This window comes from Rhinopithecus bieti, unplaced genomic scaffold, assembly GCF_001698545.2.
Source record: "Rhinopithecus bieti isolate Rb0 unplaced genomic scaffold, ASM169854v2 scaffold_73130, whole genome shotgun sequence".
In the NCBI taxonomy this organism is placed as follows: domain Eukaryota; kingdom Metazoa; phylum Chordata; class Mammalia; order Primates; family Cercopithecidae; genus Rhinopithecus; species Rhinopithecus bieti.
Window position 1 is genome coordinate 453228 of NW_016827546.1, and position 17008 is coordinate 470235.

The 17008-nt window shown below is 44.5% G+C and overlaps 1 protein-coding gene across 3 annotated transcripts in view; it reads right to left on the reverse strand.

Annotated features, from left to right (window-relative positions):
- The window catches only part of GSDME (gasdermin E), a 59062-nt gene that overhangs the window by 21636 nt on the left and 20418 nt on the right, over positions 1-17008 (reverse strand). The window lies entirely within an intron of this gene.

The window sequence follows — 17008 nt, forward strand, 5'->3', positions numbered from 1 at the left end:
TTTTTGGAATAAATGAGTAAATAAAACTTGGGGGGTTTTCCCCTCTATTTGCTTGAATGAATGTGTACGTATGTATTTGTGCATCCACGTGTGAAAGAAGACATGGAAGATGGGGGAAATGGAGGATCCACAGCTTGGATCAAAAAATGGTGCATAGCAGATGCGATCTTCCTAAGGGATTGCATGCCTTGGTCCCATAGGCAAAGACTTTAAAGATAAAAGCCATTGTAACCACCAGCCAGAACATACTGTTCCCTTTCCAGTGGTCTCTTCCTTCTACTGCTCAAAATTCTATCTTCTAGCAGATTCTTGAACGTCTGTCTATGCCCTCACTCACAGCTAAGGTATGGGCTCCTCCCAGCTAGACACATGTCAGACGCATCACCACCTGGTAACGACCCCACAACTGCCACCTTTAGGAGTCGGATGTGACTCTGCTGGACTGGAAATCGCAGCCCTCCTACCTGCCCTACACAGAATCCACTGAACACCTAACACTGCTCCTAGCCAATGTGAAATTGTTTGAAAAGAAAAAGCTCAGCCTAGACCACTTAAGACTCCACTGCTTAAAATGCCCACCTCCCTCCAGAACCCCCACCTCAAACACCAAAAGAGAGGGGCAGCCATCTACGCAGGTGGGCGGGCAACTGCCTGCTATATCCGATGACAGAGCAGTCCTGAGACGCTTGCTGAGTCGCTGCCTTCAAAAGGCCTCTGTGGGGTGGACCCACTGCAGCGCAGGAACAGAAGCTCGCCCAGGGACGGAGACTGTCTCCAAGGCTAGGATTCGGGTGACCAGAAATTTAAGTGTCACACAGCCACAGCTCATGCAGGCCGCTGGGAATCCTTCCCTGGGCTACCAAGGCAGGGCTGCGAGAACCGCAGGCATCATCCACCTAGCAGCAAACACTTCCACCCAAGTCACTGGGATTCTGTTTCCCAGGACAGTGCTGCCACCTTTTGGAAACCAAATGCTGGACAAATTTAATCATCTTTAGTTAGGAGAGGCCTCATGGGGATAGAGGAGAAGCTACATATCAGGGAAAAATGTTCATTTGACTCTCTGAAAAAGCAATCTCCGGAGGGAATTCTTCCCCATCTCCTCCCTGAGTCAACTCCACCAGGCCCCAAGCAGCCTAGGGGAGGAGCCGGTGTTCCCTGGGGCCAGTGTTCTCAGGTGCAGACCCAGAACAGTTCAAGGTCACCTGGCCCTCCTCAGAACAGAAATCACCATGCAACAGGGCTCTCCTGTGCCCACCTAGTGCAGAAACCAGCCAAATTTCAATACAATTTGTTTACTGTATAACCTGGGTTTCTTCAACTGCTAATGGAGTTCATGAAACAAAAACATTTAAAACTCTCAATTGAGGGTTTCAGAAGAGTTAAAAAAAAAAAAAAAAAAAGCCTCAGAGAGGTTGATGGCAGTAACCAAAGTCACACAGCTGGGAAGCCCAGGTCTTTTACAGCAGCCCACATGACCACAGCACCCACAGCTGCTGGCTCCCTCCTCTGGGTGAGGGCACCTTTGGGCTGTACTAGGAATTGAATCTTCATCTCTATTAACTCTTGTATTGCTCTGTTCATTTCTACATGTAAATATCTTGCCTATCTAACCAGACCAGTAGATGGAGGCTGGAAAAGCAAGTTATACCCAAGTCCTCTGGGAATCTTTATCAGAATATCCATGCCTGCCTGTCCTCCCCAAGCCCATCTCACTCTCCTCATGGCTGCCGCCCTGTGCCCTTTGACAGTTCTTCCCCGATTTGTCCTGATTTCTTTCCTCTCGGGCCCTGTGAGAGCCACTGAGCAACACAGACAGAATGGCTTTAGAGACACATAAAACTATTAGCAGTGGTCGCCTCTCGGGTGGGGAACGAGATGGCTAGGCGGGGCTTTTCACCTTTTCTCTTTTGGCCTTTTGACATTTAAACCATGTGAATAGATTGCCCAGTACAAAAAAAAAAAAAAAAAAACTGTATTTTAAAAAAAGACCTTCTGGACAGACTGTAAACTGCTGAAGAACAAAGTACCTTGCTCTTTTTATTGGTGCCTAGCCCTGTGCTGTCCACCCTGTTGGGAGATAAATGAATGATTTATCACATAAACCTGAGCAGGATTGAAATGAGACCCTCTCCCCGAGTCCGGCCAGGAGCCAATCCCCAAAAACAGGGAAAATGGAGCAGAAGCTCTTCCAGGAGAAAATGAACAAGCAGATGTTCTTCGTCCGCTTCACACATCTGTCTAAGGGCAGCCTCTTCGCTCTTCCGGGTGGGGGGCGGGGCGGGAATACGAAAGCAAGAACAGGAGGCCACCGAGGCAGGGCGTATATACTCAACAGAAAGGGTCAGCCCCAAAGGAACAAGTCTGGAGGCAGGGGAAGGGGGTGCACACTCAGTCAAGAAGAGCGCCCGCTCCTCACTCAGGGGCTTGCTGAACCCCCCTGCCCAGTTCTACTGTGAGGCTGCCCTTCTGCCCACACCTGGCAGGTCGTTATAACACAAACACCTGGAGTTGGCCCAGAGTCGGTTCCCTGCTCTATCTCCAATGTAATGTTTGTCCCCTCTAAGTTTCATATTGAAACGTGATCCCTGGTGCTAGAGGTGGACCCTGGTGGGAGGTGTCTGGGTCACGGGGTTGGATCCCTCATGAAAGGCTTGGTGCCCGCCGTACAGTAATGAGTGAGTTTTCACTGTGAGTTCACACTGGTTAAGAGTGTGGTACCTTCCCCCTCACTCTTTCTTGCTCCTGCTCTTGCCATGTGCCATGTTTGCTCCTCTTTCACCTTTTTCCATGACTGGAATCTTCTGGAGGCCTCACCAAGAGCAGATGCTGGCACTATGCTTCCTGTACAGCCTGCAGAGCCATGAGCCAATTAAACCTCTCCTCTGTATAAATCACCCAGTCTCAGGTATTTCCTTATAATAATGCAAACAGACTAACACAGTCTCCTCCTAGCGGAGCTGCTGCTCCAGTCCTGAAGCTTAGTTTCCACATCTGTAAACTTGAGAATTTGCTATGAGGGTGACATTCAGGGAGTTCCTGCATTAAATGACCCACGCTCTACCCAGCCGATGGCAGGTGCTCCATAAATGTTTTTTTCTTTCCACGACTGGCAGGGAAGGCAAGTCAAGATCCCTTTCCAGGGTGGTCAAAGAAATGGTCAGAATTTTCAGGATGCTTTATAAGGGAGCCCTCAGCCAGGAAGTGGACCCTCAAAGCAATTACGAGCATGGCTCCATGGACACAGGACAGGAGTTGGATACAAGATGTGGGAACATTCAAGACAGCAACTACATGATACAGGAAGGGAGATGGCTGGAAAAGGAGACCAGGCAGGAGCTGCTGGGAGGCAGCAGGCAGTGATGGAGGGAGGGAAGCGTGGCCCAGAGCCCAGTGTGGTTGCTGGGGACCAGAGCAGCCCAGCAGGAAGGGAGGCTCCAGGTCTTCCAGCATCCATCAGCTTCTCAGGCCCAGCCCTAATGAAGCCGCCTCCTCTCCCAGCCTGAAGCTTTAATTTCTATTTTCTCTGCTTCTAAGGCTTTCAAGAGCCAAAATGCAAACTCACAGAGGAGAAACCCAGAGATGACTTTTAAAAGTCTGACACTATCCAAAAGGAGGGAAGCAGGTTTCTTTACCAAAGCATAAAGGAGGTCTCCAGGATGCCTCCTGCAGAGACAGAGGAGGGCAAGCTTTGTCATGCAGACCCCACACTTCAACTCTCCTTCATTCACCTCCACAAATACCCGAGTCCTGCTATGCTCCAGGCACCAGGCCAGATGCAAGCTTCTCAGGGTACAGGCCAAGGCAGCCACCACTAGCAGGGTCCTCTTACACAAAGGCTCTTGATAATAACAATGGCCTCCAGGAAGAGTTTCCAATGGAAACCCTGGGGAGCCTGGCAAGGCTCTCCAAACCCTAGGGGACATCATGACGGACCAGGAGCTTTTGTTGAGTCTGCTGTGGAGAAATTATAAAACTAGGAGGGACCCAAGGGGATTATCTAGCTCTGGGCAGAAAATCAGTTTCATCTCTATTTTCACCTCGATTAATCCATCAGCTATTACTGCCTGGCTGTAGGAAAAGGATTTGAAGGCTGAGTGTGGGCTGGAAGACAGTAAGGAAGAAGAAAGCTGTGATTAAGTGGCAGTGTCTTCTTGGACGTGGGAAGGGGGATGGCCCTGATCACCTGGCTCTAACCCAGTGTCTCTGCTCCTTAGTGAAGAATGCGCCCCAGAGAGGCGACAGGCCCACCTGAACCACAAGGCCTGTTAGTGGCAGTGCCAAAATCAGGAACTGCATCTTCTCACTCTGAGACCAGTGCTTTTTCCACTGCACTCTTCTAAAAAACAACAAAAAGCGAAAGGTACAAATGCAGACTGAGGAAATGGTGCAGTACTGCCAGAGCTGGTTTCAACATCTCCCCAGAAACAGAGATGGGGACATGACAGAGAGTCAAAAGATGGTGGCCAGCCTGCTGCTGCAGGAATATTAAGCAACCCACAGAAACGGAGATATGTATTGATGATAAAGGCTTTAGAAATTCCAGATTTTCTCCCAAGGGTTTTATTGACTAAAACTACAGTTTACAAAGGATCACACGTGTGTTCACAGACCAGCTGTAGAGTGGGAAAATAAGGTCCACAGACATTGCCTGTAAACTCCTTGGCTTTGCCTTTGTGACATTCATTAAGTGGGAAAGTCCACTTCTCTCTTGATAACCAACTTCCTCCACTCTACAGAGGTGCCAAAAAGTTTTATTTCAGTAACTGCCTCCTAAAATCCTGGAACACACACGCCATTGCCTCCTTCATCGGCCGATTTCCCCTCCAAGGGAGGCTCCATTCGCCCTCTTAAAGTCTGTAAGCTTTTTGACAACAAGGCAGGAGAGCAGCGCTCAAACCACATCTATGCTGCTTCTGCAGGCACTGTCCCCAGTATCCCGTCCCGGGAAGGCTGCAAAACTCTCCCTCACTACGAGTGGAGGTGCCACTAGCTGCCGTCCCCAGCACTGTTCGGGAGCTAGGGGGCCTGTAACAGGGGAGGAAGAGACGGGATGCACCCAGCCCTGCCAATGAGTCTTGATTTGTCTCTCGGCCATTCTTGGTCACTCCATTTTCTCATCAGGAATAGGGGTAATTCTGGCCAATAAGACCTGGGGAAAGTCTGTTCGGGGTTCTCAAGTTTTCTCCCTCTTAAAAGGGACACAAAGAAGAGGCCACTTTTCTGCCTCTAGACCTTTTCTCTGCAATGTGGCTGCCATTTAGGGACCAAGAGAACTTGGGCTGCCAGGACAAGCAACAGATGGTGGCTACCACAGGGGTCCACGGAGCCACTGAACTGACCTTCTGCCGTTAACCAGTCAACCAGGATGCACCCTCTTTGAGGTATTTTCTTATGTGAGATAATAACAAATGTTCTTTGCAACCAGACACCCTAACTGGTATATGAAGTGACCGTCATCCTTATTTCACAAAGCAACAAGCAGCACGAAGAACTCAGAAGCCAAGGGGCTGGGTGAGAATGCAGCTCAGGCCTGTCCACCCCGAAGCTCTGCCCCATCTGCCTCTCCCTCCTGAACCTTCCTGGGCCCTGCATACAGAAGGCACTTAATGCATGCTTGATTGTTAAAGAACTGGCAGTCTTTCTGCTCGATCCCATGTGAGCCTCCCAGAGTCAGGAAGTGGATCCTCTTGGAAACCAACGCAGCCGCCCACTGGCTCCCCAGCACCTACCTGCAGTCCCCATTTCAACCACGTTTCATAACAGAAACTTCCCACACATCAGAGATGCTCAGCCCACAGCCGGGGGCAGGAAATCTCTTGAAACTTCAACTCCTGTGCCCTGGGCCTCCACTTCCAACACAGTGAGATAAGCCCTGCTCTTTCCCTCTCTCTGTCACTTGGCTGTAATGATGATGACTTCAGGGTTGTAAAATGCTGGGAAAATCAAAATTGGGGCAGAATGCTCACTGCCCATTGTTGCCAAAGTGGCCAGGTCACCCACAGACTGTGGCTGCTCCGCCTCTATCCACATTATAGTCTCTAACACTTTAGCTTACTCACATACGACGATCCGTGGAAAGAAAAAGAGAAAAATGAGCACCTGTAGATGTTCAGCCCTTTAGACGAGTAATTAATTAACTGCAACCAGTGGATGAGATGCAACAAGCCTGGAAGATGACAAAGAAACACAGCTGATGCTGAGAAGTGACTTCACGCCAAAGCCCTTGGAACATGTGTCTGTTTCCAAGCTCTGTGCATAGAAGTTGGATCGGAAAAATCATGTGTTTTGTGAACCTGGTTTGAAATCCTAAATCCAGGCAAACTAATTAATTTCCACATTCAGGCTCCTCAGTTGTAGAATAAAGATAAACCAATTATCCTTTCAAGCAAACTGGGCTCAGTGTGCCGAAGGCACCGCGCCAGACCCCATGACAAAGGACGCAGGCGCATTCCAGGAGGGAAACAGACACAGACGCAGGCACTTCCGACACACTTGACCCTACAGCGTGGTTCGTATCCCACCAGGGGTGATGTGGCTCCTGAAGGAAGTGGGGTCTAACCTGAGGAATGGACTGGGTGACGCAGAAGGAGTGAGTCTGTGTGCACCCTTTGTGCGTCTGTGCAGACAGGAGGAGTGAACATCAGACAAAGATTGGAGGTAGAAGGAGTCTGCAGTATTAATCCCAGGAACTGAAATAAGATCAGTGACTGACCTGGGGGATGTGAGGGCAGCTAGTGAGAGATGAGGCTACAGATTGAAAGCATGGCTTTGTTGCACAGAAGAGCCTGTGGGCATCCTCCTAGGACAGGGGAGAACACAGAAGGCATGGCTGGGCAGTGAGGGGATCCAACTGGCTGCCCTGTGAAGAATCAACTGCAAGGGGAGAGATGAGAGCAGGTGAGAGATGAGAGCAGGTAAGAGATGGTAGGTGGAGGTCTGCACCATTTCCCAGAGAAACTGTCATAATAAGACTAGGGGAATGGGAACAGGCGAGGCTGATATTGAAGAGGTAGAATCAACTGGTAAGAGACAAGGTGTGGGAGAGAAGGCGAAGAAGGAGCCATGTCTGATATTCAGATTCCTGGCTAAACCAACCGGACTCATGCCTCACCCACCAGCTCGTTGGAGGGTTTAGGGAGATGAGAAGTGCAGTGATGAGTTGAGTCTCTGTGTCAGACACTGCATGAACAGCCCAAGGGGAACAAATATCTGCTCACCTGAATTCTAACTCCTGACTCATCCCAGCCATCCTGACTGTACACACTGCAGCTCATCAGTTCTGAGACATATGTTTTTTTCTTTACATTTTCACATCTCTGAAATCAGGATGTTTTAAAATTGATAGGTGGCACAGTTTAATTAATTGGCAGTGTTCTTTCTCAATGGTACATAGAATAATGGTGCCTCTTTCAATGGATGACATCTTGGATTTGAAGAAATACAATAATGCCTATCAGTCTTAGAAGAAAATAGTACTTGAATGACTCTTCTTAGGACTTAAATCCTATCTAGTTCCAAAAAGATCTGAAGTTGCCTTTAAAAATAAAGCTCTACGCCTGTAATCCCAGCACTTTGGGAGGATGAGGCAGGCAGATCACAAGGTCAGGAGATCGAGACCATCCTGGCTAACATGGTGAAACCCCATCTCTACTAAAAAAATACAAAAAATTAGCCAGGCGTGGTGGCGGGCGCCTGTAGTCCCAGCTACTCGGGAGGCTGAGGCAGGAGGATGGCGTGAACCCAAGAGGCAGAGCTTGCAGTGAGCTGAGATTGCGCCACTGCACTCCAGCCTGGGTGGCAGAGCGAGACTATCTCAAAAAATAATAATAATAATAATAATAAAATAAAAAATAAAGCTCGGCCAGGTACAGTGGCTCACACCTGTAATCCCAGCCCTTTGGGAGGCCAAGATGGGCAGATCACAAGGTCAGGAGTTCAAGACCAGCCTGGCCAATATGGTGAAACCCCATCTTTACTAAAAATGCAAAAATTAGCCGGGCATGGTGGCGCACACTTGTAGTCCCAGCTATTTGGGAGGCTGAGGCAGAAGAATTGCTTGAACCCAGGAAGCAGAGGTGGTAGCGAGCTGAGATCGCATCACTGCACTCCAGCCTGGGCAACAGCAGAGCGAGACTCTGTCTCAAAAAAATTAAAAAATAAAACAATAAAAAATAAAGCTCATTGGACAAGGCAATTTCTGTAAAAAGACTAAAACCACTCCCAAGGACAAGTATTGAAGGATCCCCAGCACACCCTTCTCTACAGGAAGCCACCTTTACACTGTGAAAGGAAGCAACAGAAGTCAGACAAGCTTCCAGGGACTCACTAAAACCAAGACCAGGAGACAAAATAATTTAGAAAAAAAATAACAAATTGGCAGAATTTCAGATAGCACAGAGATGAGTGTGGCCTGAGGGTTTCAGGAAAGACATCTTTAAAAAAGAGTGGATTTGGTGGGGCCTTGAGTTTGACAGCTTTGCTTTCCATAGAGAATATGGGGACCAGGACAAGGCCCATGAAGGTCTTACTGACATTGCTTAAGGGCTCCATACGTCTTTACTTAAGAATCAAATCAACATCTCCTGCCACAAACAAAACATGTACAAAGAACAGCCTGTGTGCTTTGCAGACTTCTCCTTAGACCAGCTACACGTCTGGATCAGCACTTATTTTGGGGAACACAGGTTGCTGCTATATGCAAGAACCAGAGCCCCGCCAACTTTCACTGAAGGGGTCAGTCGCTCCACGGTGGAGTTCAGAATGGTGACTGCACAGGTGCCTACCTCCTCCATGGGAGAGGGAAACAAGAGCTCAGGCAGAACATCATGCTGCATGTCAGAAACTCCAAGGACTTCATCTCCCTCCTGCAGCTCCGCGGCTCCCTGTCTGGCTCTCAGCAAGCTGCATCACACCTTCCCTCCCTGGGAGCTCTGGCGCTTGCCAGGTTTGCTAGCCAGGCTCTGTACTTATTGGTATAGAGTGGTAACACTAATAGCCACAATTAGTGAGAACTTGCCACATGCCAGGCACTACTATACATGCCCTGTTTATATTCTCTCACTGAGTTCTCACGGTAACACCAATCCCATTTTGCTAATCAAAGAAATACTGGGTTGTGAAGGTAGGAAAAGGTGCCCCTGTGTCTTGGTTTAAAGAAAAAGATCTTTGGGTAAGCTGGTTAGGTGGTGGCATAGTAGCATTTATTATGTTATTCCTTAAACCCTTCATTTCTACCACAAATTGTTTTGATTTTTAAAATGAGCCTGAATTTACCACCCTGAACTTGGCCTAAAAATGCCTCCACTTGCCAATACCAGGAGACCAGCATAAAGAGGCACTGCCAGCCCTTCCCACCCCAGACCTTGGGATGCCCTGGTTTATTGGGACCACTTACACCTGCCCTGGAAGGAGAAACACAGCAAAAAGAGAATCAATGACAGGACCAGAATCAGGAAACTCATGTTCTCCAAGTACATGTGGACAGAAGTCTTCACTGTTAGGCACAAATGGTTTACTAAAAATAATGATTCCAGTGCTGAGTAAAGCACAAAGACAAATGGGATAATTTTCAAACCCTCTGCTAGCCATCGGCAAATTGATCAGGTAGGAAGGAAGCCCAGTTCAAATTTCCTTTTTTTCCAAGAAAGACATGACTCCTCAAATCTTTCTGCTTGAAAAACTCCTAAATAAAAGTTAAAGGACCTGGAGCAGAGCATGGTCCTGAGATAATGGAAGCCTCCCGTGATTGTCCTCCCCGCAGGAACACCAACATAAACAACTATCTATACAAAAAAGCACCTTCATTAGAACCAAAAATCAGGTGAGCAATCACAGTACCTGGTTTGAACCTCATTTTGCTGAAAGAGGCACTGAAGAGGGTAGGAAAGGCAGTCTTGAATTGCCAACACCACCCCTCCCCTATCTCTGGGCAGCAGCCATGTGGCACAGAGGGAAAAGCTGTGTGCTGTGGGAGGGAGGGCACAGCAACTGTGGGATTTTGCATTGGAACTCAGTGCTGCCAACACTGGGCAGAACTCAGCCAGCGCCCAGTGGCTGAGACCAGCTAGTGGCTAGACCAGCCCTAGCCAGAGGAGAATCACCCATCCCAGTGGTCAGAACTGAGTTTTGGCAAGCCTCGCCACCATGGGCTAAAGTGTTTTGCTGTTCTAAATAAACTAGAAAGGCAGTCTAGGCCACGAGGACTGCAGCTCCTGGGCAAGTCCTAGAGCTTTGCTGGGCTCAGAGCCAGTGGATTTGGGGGTGGGTACACGACCTACTGAGACACCAGCCAGGGTGGCAAAGGGAGTGCTGGCTCCAACCCTCCCCCAACTCCAAGCAGCACAGCATGCAGCTCCAAAAGAGATCCCTTCCTTCTGCTTGAGAGGAGAAGGAAGAGGAAAAAGGACTTTGTACTGTAACCAGAATACCAGCTCGCCCACAGCAGGATAGGGCAACAGGCAGAGTTGTGAGGCCCCCACTGCAGGCCCTAGCTGCCAGACATTTCTAGACACACCCTGGGCCAGAAAGTAACCTGCTGCCTTAAGGGAAGGATGCAGTTGTGACAGGATTCTTGTTCTTCTGACTAAAGAGCCCTGGGCCCTACATGATCAGCAGCGGTAACCAAGCAATACATGCCATGAGCCTTGGGTGAGACTGAGACATGCTCACCCAGCTGTGGTCAGGTGTGACTCGGCACTTTCACAGCTGTGCTGGCTATGAGGAGAGATTCCTTCTGCTTGAGAAAAGCAGAGAGAAGAGTAAAGAGGACTTTGTCTTGCAGCTTAGGTACCAGCTAAGCACAGTGGGGCAGAGCACCAAGCAGGCCCTTCCAGTCTCCAATTCCAGGAGAATTGGATGGCATTTCTGGACCTACCCAGGCCCACAAGGGACCCCACTGCCCTGAAGGGTGAGTCTCAAACCTGCCAGCATTCACCACAAGCTGACTGAAGAGCCCCTGGCCTTAAGTGAATATGGGCAGTAGCCTGGCAGTGCTTCTTGTGGGCCTGTGGTGCTGGTGGACACAGGTGGGAATCCTTTGCCTGGGAAAAGGAGAGGGAAGAGTGAAGGGACTTTGTCCTGTGGTTTGAGTGCCAGTTCAGCCACAGTAGAATAGAGCACTACATAGATTTCTAAGGTTTCCAACTCCAGGCCCTGATTCCTGGACAGCATCTCTTGACCCACCTGGGGCCCCAGGGAACTCACCTTGTGTCTGAGGGGAAGGACACAAGCCTGGCTGGCTTCCCCACCTGCTGATTATACAGCCCTAGGGCCTTGAGCAAACATAGGCAGTAGCCAGGTAGCGGTTACAACAGGCCTTGGGCAAGACCCGGAGCTGTGGTGGCTTCAGTTCTGACCAGAGAAGTCCCAGTGGTGGTGGCCACACAGTTGCTGGTGTCACCTCTACCCCAGCTCCAGACAGCTCAGCATAGAGAGCAACTCAGCTTGTTTTGGAGAAAGTAAGGGAAGAGAACAAGAGTCTCTGCCTGTGATCCACAGAATTCTTCCGTATCTTATACAAGACCACCAAGGTGGTACCTCTACAAGTCTATAAGAACCACAGAGTTACTGGGCTTTGGGTGTCCTCTAATGCAGATACAGCTGCAGTGACAAAAAACTTGGATGACAACACCCAAGTACCTTTGAATACCTGGAAAGTCTTCCTAAGAAGGATGGGTACAAACAAGCCCAGATTTCAAAAACTGCAATAAATACTTAAATCTTCAAAGCCCAGATACTGACAAACATACACAAGCATCAAGACCATCCAGGAAAACAGGACTTCACCAAACAAACTAAATTGGGCAACAGAGACCAATCCTGGAGAGACAGAAATATGTGACCTTTCAGACAGAAAATTCAAAATAACTGTTTTGAGCAAACTCAAAGAAATTCAAGATAGCACAGACAGGAATTTGGCATTCTATCAGATAAATTTAACGGAGATTGCAATAATTTAAAAGATTCAAACAGAAAGTGCAGAGTTGAAAAACACAATTGACATCCTGAAGAACACATCAGGGTCTCTTAACAGCAGAATTAAGCAGCAGAAATAATTAGTGAGCTTGAAGCCGGGATTTTTGAAAATACATCAGAGGAGACAAAAGAAAAAAAGAATGAAATACACCTGCAAGATCTAGAAAATAGTCTCAAAAGAGCAAATCTAAGAGTTATTGGCCTTAAAGAGGAAGGAGAGGAAAAATAGGGGTAGAAAGTTTATTCAAAGGGATAATAGCAGATACTTTCCCAAACCTAGAGCAAGATATCCAATACCTAAGTACCAGAAGGTGATAGAACACCCAGCAGATTTAACTCAAAGAAGACTATCTCAAGGCATTTAATAAGCAAATTCCCAAAAATCAAGGAGAAAGAAAGGATCCTAAAAGCAGCAAGAAACTAACTGCATACAATGGAGCTCCAATATGTTTGGCAGCAGACTTTTCAGCAGAAGTCTTAAAGGCCAGGAGAGTGGCATGACATATTTAAAGTGCTGAAGGAAAAAATCATTTACACTAGAATAGGATATTCAGCAAAAATATCCTTCAAACATGAAAGAGAAACACAGACTTTCTCAGACACAAAAAAAGTTGAAGGACTTCATCAACACCAGATCTGTCCTACAAGAAATGCTAAAGAGAGTACTTTAACAGAAAGGACAGTAATGAGCAATAAGAAATCATCTGAAAGTCCAAATTGTACTTGTAATAGTTAAGTACACAGAAAAAACACAGACTATTATAACACTGTCACTGTGGTATGTAAACTACTCAAATCTTAAGCAGAAAGACAAAAAGATGAACTAATTAAAAATAATAACTATAGGGCTGGGCGCAGTGGCTCATACTCATAATCCCAACACTTTGGAAGGCCGAGGCAGGTGAATCACTTGAGGTCAGGAATTCAAGACCAGCCTGCCCAACATGGCGAACCCCTGCCGCCCGGTCTCTACTAAAAATACAAAAAATTAAGCCAGGCATGGTGGTGGGCACCTGTAATCCCAATTACTCAGGAGGCTGAGGCAAGGAGAATCACTTGAACCCAGGAGGTGGAGGTTGCAGTGAGCTGAGATCGCACCACTGCACACCAGCCTGGGTGACAAGAGCAAAACTCTATCTTAAAAATCAATCAATCAATCAAAACTACAAAAACTTTTCAAGACATAGACTGTACTATAAGATATAAATAGAAAAAAAAGGAAAAGTTAAGCAGGGGACAAAGTTAAGGTGTGGAGTTTGTATTTGTTTTCTTTTTGCTTATTTGTTTATGCTAGCAGTGTTAAGTTGTTATCAGCTTACAATAATGGGTTACAATAATGGGATAGTATTTGCAAGCCTCATGGCAACCTCAAACATGAAACTTACAACAGATACACAAAAAATAGAAAGCAAGAAATTAAATCATACCACCAGAGAAAATCACCTTCACTAAAAGGAAGACAGGAAGCGAAGAAAGAAGACCACAAAACAAAAAATAAAATGGCAAGAGTAAATCCTTATTTATCGATAGTAACTGAATATAACTAAACTCTCCAATCAAAAGACATACACTGGCTAAATGGATTAAAAACAAAAAAAACAAGACCCAATGATCTGTTGCCTATAAGAAACACCCTTCACCTATAAAGACACATATAGACTGAAAATAAAGGGATGGAAAAAGATAGTCCATGCAAATTGCAGCCAAAAAAATGTAGGAGTAACTATATTTATATCAGACAAAATAGACTTCAAGACAAAAACTGTAAGAGACAAAGAAGGTTACTATATAATGATAAAGGGGTCAATTCCGCAAAAGGACATAACAATTGTAAATATTTATGTACCCAACACTGGAGCACCCAGATACATAAAGTAAATATCATTAACGCTAAAGAGAGAGATAGGCCCCCAATGCAGTAATACCTGGAGACATCAACACCTAACTTTCAGCATTTGACAGGTCATCCAGACAGAAAATCAACATCAGACTTAATCTGCACTACAGACCAAACGGGTCTAATAGATATATACAGAACATTTCATCCAACAACTGAAGAATACACATTCTTTTCCTCAGCACATGGATCATTCGCAAGGATAGACCATATGTTAGGCCACAAAAGAGGTTTCCAAACATCCAAAACATTGAAATAATATCAAGTATCTTCTCTGACCACAGTGAAATAAAAAAACTACATAGCAATAACAAGGGAAATTTTTGAAACTATGCAAATACATGGAAATTAAACAACATGCTCCTGAATGACCAGTGAGTCAATGAAGACGCTAAGAAAGAAACTGAAAAATTTATTGAAACAAATGATAACAGAAACACAACAGCAAAACCTATGGAGTACATCAAAAGCAGTAGTAAGTTTATAGCTGTACATATATCAAAAAAGTAGAAAAATTTCAAATAAACAGTCTAACAATGCATCTTAAAGAACTAGAAAATCAAGATCAAACCAAACCCAAAGTTAGTGGAAGAAAAGAAATAATAACGATTAGAACAAAAATAAATTAAAATGAGGAAAACAATACAAGAGATTAATGAAACAAAAGTTTGTTTTTGAAAAAAGATAAATGAAGTTGACAAACCTTTAGCCAGACTCAGAAAAAAAGAGAAGACCCAAATAAATAAAATCAAACATGAGAAAAGGATATTACATTAATACTACAGAAATCCAAAGGATCATTAGAGGCTACTATGAATAACTATACACCAATAAATTGGAAAACCTAGAAGAAATGAATAAATTCCTAGACACAAAACCTACCAAGATTGTACCATGAAGAAATCCAAAACCTGATCAAACCAATAACAAGTAATAGGATCAAAGCCAAAATAAAGTCTCCCAGAAAAGAAAAGCCAAGAAAACCCTGATGGCTTCAGTGCTGAATGTTAGCAAACATTTAAAAAAGAATGAATACCAATCCTACTCAAACTATTCCAAAAAACAGAGGAGGAGGGAATACTTTCAAACTCATTCTACAAGGCCAGTATTACCCTGGTACCAAAACCAGACAAAGACACATCAAAAAAAAAGAAAACTATAGGCCAGTATCCCTGATGAACAGTGATGCAAAAATCCTCAACAAAATACTAACAAAATGAATTCAACAATACATTAAAAAGATCAATTAATCGTGACCAAGTGAGATTTATCCCAGAGATGCAAGGATGGTTCAACATATGCAAATCAATCAATGTGACACATTATATCAACAAAATGAAGGCTAAAAACCATTTGATTATTTCAACTGATGCTGAAAAAGCATCTGATAAAATTCAACATCCCTTCAAGATAAAAAACTGCACATAGAAGGAACATAGCTCCACAATAAAAGCCATATATGATAGACCCACCAGCTAGTATCATACTGAATGGGGAAAAACTGAAAGCCTTTCCTCTAGGATCTGGAACACAATAAGGATGCCCACTTTCACCACTGTTATTCACCATAGTACTGGAAGTCCTATGGCAATCAGACAAGAGAAAGAATAAAGGCATTAAAATTGGAAAGGAAGAAGTCAAATGATCCTTGTTTGCAGAAAACATGATCTTATATTTGGAAAAACTTAAAGACTCCACCAAAAAAACTATTAGAACCAATAAACAAATTAACTCAAGTTGTAGAATGTAAAATCAACATACAAAAATCAGTAGCATGTCTATATGACAACAGAGAACAATCTGAAAAAGAAATCAAGGAAGTAATCCCATTTACAATAGCTACAAATAAAAGTAAATATCTACAAATTAACTTAACCAAAGAAGTGAAAAATCTCTACAATGAAAACTATAAAACACTGATGAAAGAAATTGAAGAGGACACACACACACAAAAAAAATGGAAAGATATTCCATGTTCATGGATCAGAAGAATAAATATTGTTAAAATGTCCATACTACTCAAAGTAACCTATACTTTGTAGAGATTCAATGCAATCCCTACAAAATACCAATGATGTTCTTCACAGCAATAGAAACAAACTACCCTAAAATGTATGTGGAACCACAAATGATGCAGAATAGCCAAAGCTATCTTGAGCAAAAAGAACAAAGCTGGATGAATCACATTACCTGACTTTCAAATTATACTGCAGAGCTAAAGTCATTAAAACAGTATGGTAATGGCATATAAACAAAAATATAGACCAATGGAATGGGATGGAGAATCCAGAAACAAACCCATACATCTACGGTGAACTCATTTTCAATGAAGGTGCCAAGAGCATACATTGCAGAAAGGACAGCCTCTTCAATAAATGGTACTGGGAAAACTGGATATCCCTATGCAGAAGAATGAAACTAGACTATCTCTCACCATATACAAAAATCAAATCAAAATGGATTAAAGACTTAAATCTGAGACCTCAAACTATGAAACTACTACAAGAAAACATGAAGGAAACTCTCTAGGACATTGAACTGGGCAAAGATTTCTTAAGTAACATGCCACAAACACAAACTACTAAAGCAAAAATGGACAAATGGAATCATATTAAGTTAAAAACTTCTGCACAGCAATGAAACAATCAACAAAATGAAAAGACAACTCACAGAATGGGAGAAAATATTTGTACACGATCCATGTGACAAGAGATTAATAACCAGAATATAAAAGGGGCTCAAACAACTCTGTAGGAAAAAAAGTCTAATAATCTTATTAAAAATGGGCAAAAGATCTAAATACACATTTCTCAAAAGACGACATACAAATGCCAGACAGGCATATGAAAAGGTGCTCAACATCATTGATCATCAGGGAAATGCAAATCAATACTACAATGAGTTATCACCTCACCCTGGTTAAAATGGCTTTTATCCAAAAGGCAATAAAAACTGCTGATAAGAATGTGGAAAAAAGGGAATGCCTGTACACTGTTGGTCGAAATGTAATGTAAATTAGTACACTATGAAGAACAATTTGGAGATTCCTCAAAAAACTAAAACAAGAGCTACCATACTATCCAGCAATCCAACTGCTGGATATATACCCAAAAGAAAGGAAATCAGTATACTGAG